We start from the raw sequence: 16,752 nt of genomic DNA, 5'->3' as shown, positions 1-16,752 counted from the left end.
TGCTGCCCTCCTTGAAACCAGCCCTTGCTCAAAGAGTCTCCGCCTCACAGTGCGTGCAGAAGCACTCACACCAGCCTGCTGCCAATCCTGAGCAAGCTCGGCACTGCTGGTAGTCCGATCCCGCAGCTGAAACAGTTTTAAGATACGGTCCTGGCACTTGCTGGTCTTTCTTGGGCGCCCTGGAGCCTTTTTGACAACAATGGAAGCTGTATCCTTGAAGTTCTTGATGATGCAATAGATTGTTGACTGAGGTGCAATCTTTGTAGCTGGGATACTCTTCCCTGTTAGGCCATTTTTGTGCAGTGCAATGATGGCTGCACGTGTTTCTTTAGAGATAACCATGGTTAACTGAAGAGAAACAATGATGCCAAGAACCTGCCTCCTTTTAAAGTGTCCAGTGATGTCATTCTTACTTAATCATGACTGATTGATCGCCAGCCCTGTCCTCATCAACACCCACACCTGTGTTAATGGATCAATCACTAAAAAGATGTTAGCTGCTCCTTTTAAGGCAGTACTGCAATGAAGTTGAAATGTGTTTTGGGGGTTAAAGTTCATCTTCTGGGCAAATATTGACTTTGCAAGTACAATTATTGCTGTTAAGCTGATCACTCTTTGACATTCAGGAGTATATGCAAATTGCCATTACAAAAAATGAAGCAGTAAACTTTGGAAAAATTACTATTTGTCTCATTCTCAATACTTTTGGCCATGACTGCACATCTAGCATCTATTCCCTACCAGGAGCCCATACATTCTAGCATCTACCACCTAAAAAGGACCCCAAACATTCTTGCATCTACCACCTACCAGGAGCCCGTACATTCTAGCATTAATCACTTACCGGGAGCCCATACATTCTAGCATCTACCACCTACAAGGAGCCCATACATTCTTGCATCTATTCCCTACGAGGAGCCAATACATTCTAGCATCTATCCCCTGCCAGGAGCACACACATTCTAGCATCTACCCCCTACCAGAAGCCCATACATTCTAGCATCTACCAACTACCAGGAGTCCATACATTCTAGCATCTATTCCCTACCAGGTGCCCATACATTTTAGCATCTATCACCTACCAGGAGCCTATACTTTCTACCATCTACCACCTACCAGGAACCCATACATTCTAGCATGTATTCCCTACCAGGAGCCCATACATTCTAGCATCTACCACCTACCAGGAGCCCATACATTCTACCATCTACCAGGAGCCCATACATTCTAGTATCTACCAACTGCCAGGAGCCCAGACATTCTAGCATCTATTCCCTACCAGGAGCCCATACATTCTAGCATCTACCAACTACCAGGAGCCCATACATTCTAGCATCTACCACCTACCAGGAGCCCATACATTCTAGAATCTACCACCTACCAGGAGCCCATACATTCTAGCATCAACCACCTACCAGGAGCCCATACATTCTAGCATCTATTTATTACCAGGAGCCCATACATTCTAGCATCGACCACCTACCAGGAGCCCATACAATCTAGCATCTATTTATTACCAGGAGCCCATACATTCTAGCATCTACCACCTACCAGGAGCACATACATTCTAGCATCTACAACATACCAGGAGCCCACACATTCTACCATCTATTCCCTACCAGGAGCCCATGCATTCTAGCATCTATTCCTTACCAGGAGCCCATACATTCTAGCATCTACCACCTTCCAGGGACCCATACATTTTAGCACCTACCAGGAGCCCATACATTCTAGCATCTACCACATACCAGGAGCCCATACATTCTAGCATCTAACACCTACCACCTATCAGGAGCCCACACATTTCAGCATCTATTCCCTACCAGGAGCCCATACATTCTAGCATTTACCACCTACCAGGAGCCCATACATTCTAGCATCTACCAACTACCAGGAGCCCATACATTCTAGCATCTACCACCTACCATGAGCCCATACTTTCTAGCATCAACCACCTACCATGAGGCCATACATTCTAGCATCTATTCCTTACCAGGAGCCCATACATTCTAGCATCTACCGCCTACCAGGATCCCATACATTCTAGCATCTACCACCTACCAGGAGCCCATACATTCTAGCATCTATCCCCTACCAGGAGCCCATACATTCTAGCATCTACCACCTACCAGGAGCCCATACATTCTAGCATCTACCACCTACCAGTAGTCCATACATTCTAGCATCTACCACCTACCAGGAGCCCATACATTCTACCATCTACCACCTACCAGGAGCCCATAAATTCTAGCATCTATTCCCTACCAGGAGCCCATACATTCCAGCATCTCCCACCTACCAGGAGCCCATACATTTTAGCACCTATTCCCTACCAGGAGCCCATACATTCTAGCTTCTACCACCTACCAGGAGCCCAAACATTCTAGCATCTACCACCTACCAGGAGCCCATACATTCTAGCATCTATTCCCTACCTGGAGCCCATACATTCTAGCATCTACCACCTACCAGGAGACCATACATTCTAGCATCTACCACCTACCAGGAGCCCATACATTCTAGCATCTACCACCTACCAGGAGTACATACATTCTAGCATCTATCCCCTACCAGAAGCCCATAAATTCTAGCATATACCACCTACCAGGAGCCCATACATTCTAGCATCTACCACCTACCAGGAGCCCATAAATTCTAGCATCTATTCCCTACCAGGAGCCCATACATTCCAGCATCTCCCACCTACCAGGAGCCCATACATTCTAGCATCTATCCCCTACCAGGGGCCCATACATTCTAGCATCTACCACCTACCATAAGCCCATACATTCTAGCATCTACCACCTACCAGGAGCCCGTACATTCTAGCATCTACCACCTACCAGGAGCCCATACATTTTAGCATCTATTCCCTACCAGGAGCCCATACATTCTAGCATTTACCACCTACCAGGAGCCCATACATTCTAGCATCTACCACCTACCAGGAGCCCATACATTCTATCGTCTATCCCCTACCAGGAGCCCATACATTCCAGCATCTCCCACCTACCAGGCGCCCATACATTCTAGCATCTACAACCTAGCAGGAGCCCATACATTTCAGCATCTCCCACCTACCAGGCGCCCATACATTCTAGCATCTACCACCTACCAGAAGCCCATACATTCTAGCATCTACCACCTACCAGGAGCCCATACATTCTAGCATCTATCCCCTACCAGGAGCCCATACATTCCAGCATCTCCCACCTACCAGGCGCCCATACATTCTAGCATCTACCACCTAGCAGGAGCCCATACATTGTAGCATCTATTCCCTACCAGGAGCCCATACATTCTAGCATCTACCCACCACCAGAAGCCCATACATTCTAGCATCTACCACCTACCAGGAGCCCATACATTCTAGCATTTATCCCCTGCTAGGAGCCCATACATTCTAGCATCTCCCACCTACCAGGCGCCCATACATTCTAGCATCTACAACGTAGCAGGAGCCCAAACATTCCAGCATCTCCCACCTACCAGGCGCCCATACATTCTAGCATCTACCACCTACCAGAAGCCCATATATTCTAGCATCTACCACCTACCAGGAGACCATACATTCTAGCATCTACCACCTACCAGGAGCCCATACATTCTAGCATCTATCCCCTACCAGGAGCCCATACATTCCAGCATCTCCCACCTACCAGGCGCCCATATATTCTAGCATCTACCACCTAGCAGGAGCCCATACATTGTAGCATCTATTCCCTACCAGGAGCCCATGCATTCTAGCATCTACCCACTACCAGAAGCCCATACATTCTAGCATCTACCACCTACCAGGAGCCCATACATTCTAGCATTTATCCCCTGCTAGGAGCCCATACATTCTAGCATCTACCACCTACCAGGAGCCCATACATTCTAGCATCTACCACCTACCATGAGCCTATACGTTCTAGCATCTACCACCTACCAGGAGCCCATACATTCTACCATCTATTCCCTACCAGGAGCCCATACATTCTAGCATCTACTACCTACCAGGAGCCCATTTATTCTAGCATCTACCACCTACCAGGAGCCCATACATTCTAGCATCTATCCCATACTAGGAGCCCATACATTCTAGCATCTACCACCAACCAGGAGCCCATACATTCTAGCATCTACCACCTACCAGGAGACCATACATTCTAGCATCTACCACCTACCAGGAGCCCATACATTCTAGCATCTACCACCTACCAGGATCCCATTCATTCTAGCATCTATTCCCTACCAGCAGCCCATACATTCTAGCATCTACCACCTACCAGGAGCCCATACATTCTAGCATCTTCGACCTACCAGGAGCCCATACATTCTAGCATCTATTCCCTACTAGGAGCCCACACAATCTAGCATCTACAACCTACCAGGAGCCCATACACTCTGGCATCTACCACCTACCAGGGGCCCATACATTCTAGCATCTATTCTGTACCAGGAGCCCATACAATCTAGCATCTACCACCTACCAGGAGCCCATACATTCTGGCATCTACCACCTACCAGGAGCCCATACATTCTAGCATCTATTCCCTACCAGGAGCCCATACATTCTAGCATCTACCACCTACCAGGAGCCCATACATTCTAGCATCTAACACCTACCAGGAGCCCATACATTTTAGCATCTATTTCCTACCAGTAGCCCATACATTCTAGCATCTACCACCTACAAGGAGCCCATACATTCTAGCATCTACCACTTACCAGGAGCCCATACATTCTAGCATCTATTCCCTACCAGGAGCCCATACTTTCTAGCATCTGCCACGTACCAGGAGCCCATACATTCTAGCATCAATCCCCAACCAGGAGCCCATACATTCTAGAATCTACCACCTACCAGGAGCCCATACATTCTAGCATCTACCACCTACCAGGAGCCCATACATTCTAGCATCTTTCCCCTACCAGGAGCCGATACATTCTAGCAACTATTCACTACCAGGAGCCCATACATTCTGGCATCTACCCACTACCAGAAGCCCATACATTCTAGCATCTACCACCTACCAGGAGCCCATTCATTCTAGCATTTTAGCATCTACCACCTACCAGGAGCCCATACATTCTAGCATTTACCACCTACCAGGAGCCCATACATTCTAGCATCTACCACCTACCAGGAGCCCATACATTCTAGCATCTACCACCTACCAGGAGCCCATACATTCGAGCATCTACCACCTACCCAGAGCCCATACATTGTAGCATCTATTCCCTAACAGGAGCCCATACATTGTAGCATCTAGCACCTACCAGGAGCACACACATTCTAGCATCTATTACCTACCAGGAGCCCACACATTCTAGCATCTACCACCTACCAGGGGCCCATACATTCTAGTAGCTACCACCTACTAGGAGCCCATACATTCTAGCATCTATTCCCGACCAGGAGCCCATACATTCTAGTATCTACCACCTACCAGGAGCCCAAACATTCTAGCATCTACCACCTACCAGGAGTCCATACGTTCTAGCATCTATTCCCTACCAGGAGCCCATACATTCTAGCATCTACCACCTACCAGGAGCCCATACATTCTAGCATCTACCACCTACCAGGAGCCCATACATTCTAGCATCTACCACCTACCAGGAGCCCATACATTCTAGCATCTATTACCTACCAGGAGCCCATACATTCTAGCATCTACCACCTACCAGGAGCCCATACATTCTAGCATCTATTCCCTACCAGGAGCCCATACATTCTAGCATCTACCACCTACCAGGAGCCCATACATTCTAGCATCTACCACCTACCAGGAGCCCATACATTCTATCATCTACCACCTACCAGGAGCTCATACATTCTATCATCTACCACCTACCAGGAGCCCATACATTCTAGCATCTATCCCCTACCAGGAGCCCATACATTCAAGCATCTGCCACCTACCAGGAGCCCATACATTCTAGCATCTATCCCCTACTAAGTGTCCATACTCTCTAGCATCTGCCACCTAGCAGGAGCCCATACATTCTAGCATATATCCCCTGCAGGAGCCCATAGATACTACCATCTACCACCTATCAGGAGCCCATACATTCTAGCATCTACCACCTACCAGGAGCCCATACATTCTAGTATCTACCACCTACCGGGAGCCCATACATTCTAGCATCTACCACCTATCAGGAGCCCATACATTCTAGCATCAATTCCCTACCAGGAGCCCATACATTCTAGCATTTACCACCTACCAGGATCCCATACATTCTAGCATCTACCACCTACCAGGAGCCCATACATTCTAGCATCTACCACCTACCAGGAGCCCATACATTCTAGTTTCTATTCACTACGAGGACCCCATACATTCTAGCATCTATCCCCTGCCAGGAGCCCATACATTCTAGCATCTACCCCCTACCAGAAGCCCATACATTCTAGCATCTACCACCTACCAGGAGCCCATACATTCTAGCATCTACCACCTACCAGGAGCCCATACACTCTAGCATGTATTCCCTACCAGGAGCACATACATTCAAGCATCTACCACCTACCAGGAGTCCATACATTTTAGCATCTATTCCTTACCAGGAGCCCATACATTCTAGTACCTACCACCTACCAGGAGCCCATACATTCTAGCATCTATTCCCTACCAGGAGCCCATACATTCTAGAATCTACCACCTTCCAGGAGCCCATACATTCTAGCATCTATTTATTACCAGGAGCCCATACATTCTAGCATCTACCACCTACCAGGAGCCCATACATTCTAGCATCTATTGCCTATCAGGAGCCCATACATTCTAGCATTTACCACCTACCAGGAGACCATACATTCTAGCATCTACCACCTACCAGTAGCCCATACAGTCATGGCCAAAAGTTTTGATAATGACACCAAAACTATATTTTCACATGATCTGCTGGCCTCTGGTTTTTATTATTGTTTGTCTGACGTTTATATCACATACAGAAATATAATTGCAATCATATTATGAGTACCAATAGGTTATATTAACAGTTAGAATGAGTTAATGCAGCAAGTCAATATTTGCAGTGTTGCCGCTTCTTCTTCAAGACCTCTGTAATTCTCTCTGGCTTGCTCTCAATCAACTTTTGGACCAAATCCTGACTGATAGCAGTCCTTTCTTGCATAATCAATGCTTGCATTTTGGCAGAATTAGTTGGTTTTTGTTTGTCCACCCGTCTCTTGATGATTGACCACAACTTCTCAATGGGATTAAGATCTGGGGAGTTTCCAGGCCATGGACCCAAAATCTCTATGTTTTGTTCCATGAGTCATTTTGTTATCACCTTTGCTTTATGGCAAGGTGCTCCATCATGCTGGAAAAGGCATTTTTGGGCGCCAAACTGCTCTAGGACGGTTGGGAGAAGTTGCTCTTGGAGGACATTCTGGTACAATTCTTTATTCATGGCTGTGTTTTTAGGCAAGACTGTGAGTGAGCCGATTAATTTGGCTGAGAAGCAACCCCACACATGAATGGTTTCAGGATGCTTTAAAGTTGGCATGAGACAAGACTGGTGGTAGCACTCCCCTCTTCTTCTCCGAATAAGCTGTTTTCCAGATGTCCCAAACAATCGAAAAGGGGATTCATCAGAGAAAATGACTTTGCCCCAGTCCTCAGCAGTCCACTCCCTGTACCTTTTGCAGAATATCAGTCGGTCCCTGATGTTTTTTCTGGAGAGAAGTGGCTTCTTTGCTGCCCTCCTTGAAACCAGCCCTTGCTCAAAGAGTCTCCGCCTCACAGTGCGTGCAGAAGCACTCACACCAGCCTGCTGCCAATCCTGAGCAAGCTCGGCACTGCTGGTAGTCCGATCCCGCAGCTGAAACAGTTTTAAGATACGGTCCTGGCACTTGCTGGTCTTTCTTGGGCGCCCTGGAGCCTTTTTGACAACAATGGAAGCTGTATCCTTGAAGTTCTTGATGATGCAATAGATTGTTGACTGAGGTGCAATCTTTGTAGCTGGGATACTCTTCCCTGTTAGGCCATTTTTGTGCAGTGCAATGATGGCTGCACGTGTTTCTTTAGAGATAACCATGGTTAACTGAAGAGAAACAATGATGCCAAGAACCTGCCTCCTTTTAAAGTGTCCAGTGATGTCATTCTTACTTAATCATGACTGATTGATCGCCAGCCCTGTCCTCATCAACACCCACACCTGTGTTAATGGATCAATCACTAAAAAGATGTTAGCTGCTCCTTTTAAGGCAGTACTGCAATGAAGTTGAAATGTGTTTTGGGGGTTAAAGTTCATCTTCTGGGCAAATATTGACTTTGCAAGTACAATTATTGCTGTTAAGCTGATCACTCTTTGACATTCAGGAGTATATGCAAATTGCCATTACAAAAAATGAAGCAGTAAACTTTGGAAAAATTACTATTTGTCTCATTCTCAATACTTTTGGCCATGACTGCACATCTAGCATCTATTCCCTACCAGGAGCCCATACATTCTAGCATCTACCACCTAAAAAGGACCCCAAACATTCTTGCATCTACCACCTACCAGGAGCCCGTACATTCTAGCATTAATCACTTACCGGGAGCCCATACATTCTAGCATCTACCACCTACAAGGAGCCCATACATTCTTGCATCTATTCCCTACGAGGAGCCAATACATTCTAGCATCTATCCCCTGCCAGGAGCACACACATTCTAGCATCTACCCCCTACCAGAAGCCCATACATTCTAGCATCTACCAACTACCAGGAGTCCATACATTCTAGCATCTATTCCCTACCAGGTGCCCATACATTTTAGCATCTATCACCTACCAGGAGCCTATACTTTCTACCATCTACCACCTACCAGGAACCCATACATTCTAGCATGTATTCCCTACCAGGAGCCCATACATTCTAGCATCTACCACCTACCAGGAGCCCATACATTCTACCATCTACCAGGAGCCCATACATTCTAGTATCTACCAACTGCCAGGAGCCCAGACATTCTAGCATCTATTCCCTACCAGGAGCCCATACATTCTAGCATCTACCAACTACCAGGAGCCCATACATTCTAGCATCTACCACCTACCAGGAGCCCATACATTCTAGAATCTACCACCTACCAGGAGCCCATACATTCTAGCATCAACCACCTACCAGGAGCCCATACATTCTAGCATCTATTTATTACCAGGAGCCCATACATTCTAGCATCGACCACCTACCAGGAGCCCATACAATCTAGCATCTATTTATTACCAGGAGCCCATACATTCTAGCATCTACCACCTACCAGGAGCACATACATTCTAGCATCTACAACATACCAGGAGCCCACACATTCTACCATCTATTCCCTACCAGGAGCCCATGCATTCTAGCATCTATTCCTTACCAGGAGCCCATACATTCTAGCATCTACCACCTTCCAGGGACCCATACATTTTAGCACCTACCAGGAGCCCATACATTCTAGCATCTACCACATACCAGGAGCCCATACATTCTAGCATCTAACACCTACCACCTATCAGGAGCCCACACATTTCAGCATCTATTCCCTACCAGGAGCCCATACATTCTAGCATTTACCACCTACCAGGAGCCCATACATTCTAGCATCTACCAACTACCAGGAGCCCATACATTCTAGCATCTACCACCTACCATGAGCCCATACTTTCTAGCATCAACCACCTACCATGAGGCCATACATTCTAGCATCTATTCCTTACCAGGAGCCCATACATTCTAGCATCTACCGCCTACCAGGATCCCATACATTCTAGCATCTACCACCTACCAGGAGCCCATACATTCTAGCATCTATCCCCTACCAGGAGCCCATACATTCTAGCATCTACCACCTACCAGGAGCCCATACATTCTAGCATCTACCACCTACCAGTAGTCCATACATTCTAGCATCTACCACCTACCAGGAGCCCATACATTCTACCATCTACCACCTACCAGGAGCCCATACATTTTAGCATCTACCACCTACCAGGAGCCCATACATTCTAGCATCTACCACCTACCAGGAGCCCATACATTCTAGCATCTATTCCTTACCAGGAGCCCATACATTCTAGCATCTACCGCCTACCAGGATCCCATACATTCTAGCATCTACCACCTACCAGGAGCCCATACATTCTAGCATCTATCCCCTACCAGGAGCCCATACATTCTAGCATCTACCACCTACCAGGAGCCCATACATTCTAGCATCTACCACCTACCAGTAGTCCATACATTCTAGCATCTACCACCTACCAGGAACCCATACATTCTACCATCTACCACCTACCAGGAGCCCATACATTTTAGCATCTACCACCTACCAGGAGCCCATACATTCTAGCATCTACCACCTACCAGGAGCCCATACATTCTAGCATCTATTCCCTACCAGGAGCCCATACATTCTAGCATCTACCACCTACCAGGAGCCCATACATCCTAGCATCTATTCCCTACCAGGAGCCCAAACATTCTAGCATCTACCACCTACCAGGAGCCCACACATTCTAGCAACTACCACCTACCAGGAGCCCATACATTCTAGCATCTATTTAGAACCAGGAGCCCATACATTCTGGCATCTACCACCTACCAGGAGCACATACATTCTAGCATCTACCACTTACCAGGAGCCCATACGTTCTAGCATCTATCCCCTACCAGGAGCCCATACATTCTAGCATCCACCACATACCAGGATCCCATACATTCTAGAATCAACCAACTACCAGGAGCCCATACATTCTAGCATCTATTCCCTACCATGAGCCCATACATTCTAGCATCTACCACCTACCAGGAGACCATACATTCTAGCATCTACCACCTACCAGGAGTCCATACTTTCTACCATCTACCACCTACCAGGAGCCCATACATTTTAGCATCTACCACCTACCAGGAGCCCATACATTCTAGCATCTACCACCTACCAGGAGCCCATACATTCTAGCATCTATTCCCTACCAGGAGCCCATACATTCTAGCATCTACCACCTACCAGGAGCCCATACATCCTAGCATCTATTCCCTACCAGGAGCCCATACATTCTAGCATCTACCACCTACCAGGAGCCCATACATTCTAGCAACTACCACCTACCAGGAGCCCGTACATTCTAGCATCTATTTAGAACCAGGAGCCCATACATTCTAGCATCTACCACCTACCAGGAGCACATACATTCTAGCATCTACCACTTACCAGGAGCCCATACATTCTAGCATCTATCCCCTACCAGGATCCCATACATTCTAGAATCAACCAACTACCAGGAGCCCATACATTCTAGCATCTACCACCTACCAGGAGCGCATACATTCTCGCATCTACCACCTACCAGGAGCCCATACATTTTAGCACCTATTCCCTACCAGGAGCCCATACATTCTAGCTTCTACCACCTACCAGGAGCCCAAACATTCTAGCATCTACCACCTACCAGGAGCCCATACATTCTAGCATCTATTCCCTACCTGGAGCCCATACATTCTAGCATCTACCACCTACCAGGAGACCATACATTCTAGCATCTACCACCTACCAGGAGCCCATACATTCTAGCATCTACCACCTACCAGGAGTACATACATTCTAGCATCTATCCCCTACCAGAAGCCCATAAATTCTAGCATATACCACCTACCAGGAGCCCATACATTCTAGCATCTACCACCTACCAGGAGCCCATAAATTCTAGCATCTATTCCCTACCAGGAGCCCATACATTCCAGCATCTCCCACCTACCAGGAGCCCATACATTCTAGCATCTATCCCCTACCAGGGGCCCATACATTCTAGCATCTACCACCTACCATAAGCCCATACATTCTAGCATCTACCACCTACCAGGAGCCCGTACATTCTAGCATCTACCACCTACCAGGAGCCCATACATTTTAGCATCTATTCCCTACCAGGAGCCCATACATTCTAGCATTTACCACCTACCAGGAGCCCATACATTCTAGCATCTACCACCTACCAGGAGCCCATACATTCTATCGTCTATCCCCTACCAGGAGCCCATACATTCCAGCATCTCCCACCTACCAGGCGCCCATACATTCTAGCATCTACAACCTAGCAGGAGCCCATACATTTCAGCATCTCCCACCTACCAGGCGCCCATACATTCTAGCATCTACCACCTACCAGAAGCCCATACATTCTAGCATCTACCACCTACCAGGAGCCCATACATTCTAGCATCTATCCCCTACCAGGAGCCCATACATTCCAGCATCTCCCACCTACCAGGCGCCCATACATTCTAGCATCTACCACCTAGCAGGAGCCCATACATTGTAGCATCTATTCCCTACCAGGAGCCCATACATTCTAGCATCTACCCACCACCAGAAGCCCATACATTCTAGCATCTACCACCTACCAGGAGCCCATACATTCTAGCATTTATCCCCTGCTAGGAGCCCATACATTCTAGCATCTCCCACCTACCAGGCGCCCATACATTCTAGCATCTACAACGTAGCAGGAGCCCAAACATTCCAGCATCTCCCACCTACCAGGCGCCCATACATTCTAGCATCTACCACCTACCAGAAGCCCATATATTCTAGCATCTACCACCTACCAGGAGACCATACATTCTAGCATCTACCACCTACCAGGAGCCCATACATTCTAGCATCTATCCCCTACCAGGAGCCCATACATTCCAGCATCTCCCACCTACCAGGCGCCCATATATTCTAGCATCTACCACCTAGCAGGAGCCCATACATTGTAGCATCTATTCCCTACCAGGAGCCCATGCATTCTAGCATCTACCCACTACCAGAAGCCCATACATTCTAGCATCTACCACCTACCAGGAGCCCATACATTCTAGCATTTATCCCCTGCTAGGAGCCCATACATTCTAGCATCTACCACCTACCAGGAGCCCATACATTCTAGCATCTACCACCTACCATGAGCCTATACGTTCTAGCATCTACCACCTACCAGGAGCCCATACATTCTACCATCTATTCCCTACCAGGAGCCCATACATTCTAGCATCTACTACCTACCAGGAGCCCATTTATTCTAGCATCTACCACCTACCAGGAGCCCATACATTCTAGCATCTATCCCATACTAGGAGCCCATACATTCTAGCATCTACCACCAACCAGGAGCCCATACATTCTAGCATCTACCACCTACCAGGAGACCATACATTCTAGCATCTACCACCTACCAGGAGCCCATACATTCTAGCATCTACCACCTACCAGGATCCCATTCATTCTAGCATCTATTCCCTACCAGCAGCCCATACATTCTAGCATCTACCACCTACCAGGAGCCCATACATTCTAGCATCTTCGACCTACCAGGAGCCCATACATTCTAGCATCTATTCCCTACTAGGAGCCCACACAATCTAGCATCTACAACCTACCAGGAGCCCATACACTCTGGCATCTACCACCTACCAGGGGCCCATACATTCTAGCATCTATTCTGTACCAGGAGCCCATACAATCTAGCATCTACCACCTACCAGGAGCCCATACATTCTGGCATCTACCACCTACCAGGAGCCCATACATTCTAGCATCTATTCCCTACCAGGAGCCCATACATTCTAGCATCTACCACCTACCAGGAGCCCATACATTCTAGCATCTAACACCTACCAGGAGCCCATACATTTTAGCATCTATTTCCTACCAGTAGCCCATACATTCTAGCATCTACCACCTACAAGGAGCCCATACATTCTAGCATCTACCACTTACCAGGAGCCCATACATTCTAGCATCTATTCCCTACCAGGAGCCCATACTTTCTAGCATCTGCCACGTACCAGGAGCCCATACATTCTAGCATCAATCCCCAACCAGGAGCCCATACATTCTAGAATCTACCACCTACCAGGAGCCCATACATTCTAGCATCTACCACCTACCAGGAGCCCATACATTCTAGCATCTTTCCCCTACCAGGAGCCGATACATTCTAGCAACTATTCACTACCAGGAGCCCATACATTCTGGCATCTACCCACTACCAGAAGCCCATACATTCTAGCATCTACCACCTACCAGGAGCCCATTCATTCTAGCATTTTAGCATCTACCACCTACCAGGAGCCCATACATTCTAGCATCTATTCCCTACCAGGAGCCCATACATTCTACATTCATCCACCTACCAGGATCCCATACATTCTAGCATCTATCCCCTACCTGGAGCCCATACATTCTGGCATCTACCACCTACAAGGAGCCCATACATTCTACCATCTATCCCCTACCAGGAGCCCATACATTCTAGTATCTACAACCTACAAGGAGCCCATACATTCTAGCATCTACCACATGCCAGGAGCCCATACGTTCTAGCATCTACCACCTACCAGGAGCCCATACATTCTACCATCAATTCCTTACCAGGAGCCCATACATTCTAGCAACTACCACCTACCAGGAGACCATACATTCTAGCATCTACCACGCACCAGGAGCCCATACATTCTAGCATCTATTCCCTACCAGGAGCCAAAACATTCTAGCATCTACCACCTACCAGGAGCCCATACATTCTAGCATCTATCCGCTACTAGGAGCCCATACATTCTAGCATCTACCACCTACCAGGAACCCATACATTCTAGCATCTACCACCTACCAGGAGCCCATACATTCTAGCATCCATTCCCTACCAGGAGCCCATACATTCTAGCATCTACCACCTACCAGGAGCCCATACATTCTAGCTTCTATTCCCTACCAGGAGCCCAAACATTCTAGCATCTACCACCTACCAGGAGCCCATTTATTCTAGCATCTACCACCTACCAGGAGCCCATTTATTCTAGCATCTACCACCTACCAGGAGCCCATACATTCTAGCATCTATCCGCTACTTGGAGCCCATACATTCTAGCATCTACCACCTACCAGGAGCCCATACATTCTAGCATCTACCACCTACCAGGAGCCCATACATTCTAGCATCTATTCCCTATCAGGAGCCCATACATTCTAGCATCTACCCCCTACCAGAAGCCAGGGCCGGCTCCAGGTTTTTCTGGTCCCCGGGCGAAAGAGTCTCAGTGGGCCCCTTTAACACATACCACGATTCATGATGCAGAGATACGGCGGAGAAAAATAAATATATATATATATATATATATATATATATATACAGTACAGACCAAATGTTTGGACACACCTTCTCATTTAAAGATTTTTCTGTATTTTCTTTACTATGAAAATTGTACATTCACACTGAAGGCATCAAAACTATGAATTAACACATGTGGAATTATATACTTAACAAAAAAGTGTGAAACAACTGAAAATATGTCTTATATTCTAGGTTCTTCGAAGTAGCCACCTTTTGCTTTGATGACTGCTTTGCACACTCTTGGCATTCTCTTGATGACCTTCAAGTGGTAGTCACCGGAAATGGTTTTCACTTCACAGGTGTGCCCTGTCAGGTTTAATAAGTGGGATTTCTTGCCTTATAAATGGGGTTGGGACCATCAGTTGTGTTGTGTTGAAGTCTGGTGGATAAACAGCTGATAGTCCTACTGAATAGACTGTTAGAATTTGTATTATGGCAAGAAAAAAGCAGCTAAGTAAAGAAAAACGAGTGCCCATCATTACTTTAAGAAATGAAGGTCAGTCAGTCCGAAAAATTGGGAAAACTTTGAAAGTGTCCCCAAGTGCAGTTGCAAAAACCATCAAGCGCTACAAAGAAACTGGCTCACATGAGGACCACCCCAGGAAAGGAAGACCAAGAGTCACCTCTGCTTCTGAGGATAAGTTTATCCGAGTCACCAGCCTCAGAAATAGCAGGTTAACAGCAGCTCAGATTAGAGACCAGGTCAATGCCACACAGAGTTCTAGCAGCAGACACATCTCTTCAACAACTGTTAAGTGGAGACTTTGTGCAGCAGGCCTTCATGGTAAAATAGCTGCTAGGAAACCACTGCTAAGGACAGGCAACAAGCAGAAGAGACTTGTTTGGGCTAAAGAACACAAGGAATGGACATTAGACAAGTGGAAATCTGTGCTTTGGTCTGATGAGTCCAAATTTGAGATCTTTGGTTCCAACCACTGTGTCTTTGAGCGGCGCAGAAAAGGTGAACGGATGGACTCTACATGCCTGGTTCCCACCGTGAAGCATGGAGGAGGAGGTGTGATGGTGTGGGGGTGCTTTGCTGGTGACTGTTGGGGATTTATTCAAAATTGAAGGCATACTGAACCAGCATGGCTACCACAGCATCTTGCAGCAGCATGCTATTCCATCCGGTTTGCGTTTAGTTGGACCATCATTTATTTTTCAACAGGACAATGACCCCAAACACACCTCCAGGCTGTGTAAGGGCTATTTGACCAAGAGGGGGAGTGGTGGGGTGCTACGCCAGATGACCTGGCCTCCCCAGTCACCAGACCTGAACCCAATCGAGATGATTTGGGGTGAGCTGGACCACAGAGTGAAGGCAAAAGGGCCAAAAATTGCTAAGCATCTCTGGGAACTCCTTCAAGATTGTTGGAAGACCATTTCTGGTGACTACCTCTTGAAGCTCATCAAGAGAATGCCAAGAGTGTGCAAAGCAGTCATCAAAGCAAAAGGTGGCTACTTTGAAGAACCTAGAATATAAGACATATTTTTAGTTGTTTCACACTTTTTGTTAAGTATATAATTCCACATGTGGTAATTCATAGTTTTGATGCCTTCAGTGTGAATGTACAATTTTCATAGTCATGAAAATACAGAAAAATCTATAAATGAGAAGGTGTGTCCAA

The sequence above is a fragment of the Phyllobates terribilis genome, unplaced genomic scaffold, assembly GCF_046119375.1.
Source record: "Phyllobates terribilis strain yellow unplaced genomic scaffold, ASM4611937v1 Scaffold_26__1_contigs__length_17865784, whole genome shotgun sequence".
Taxonomy (NCBI): Eukaryota; Metazoa; Chordata; class Amphibia; order Anura; family Dendrobatidae; genus Phyllobates; species Phyllobates terribilis.
The sequence above is the reverse complement of the archived record's forward strand: the minus strand, read 5'-3'. Positions refer to the sequence as shown.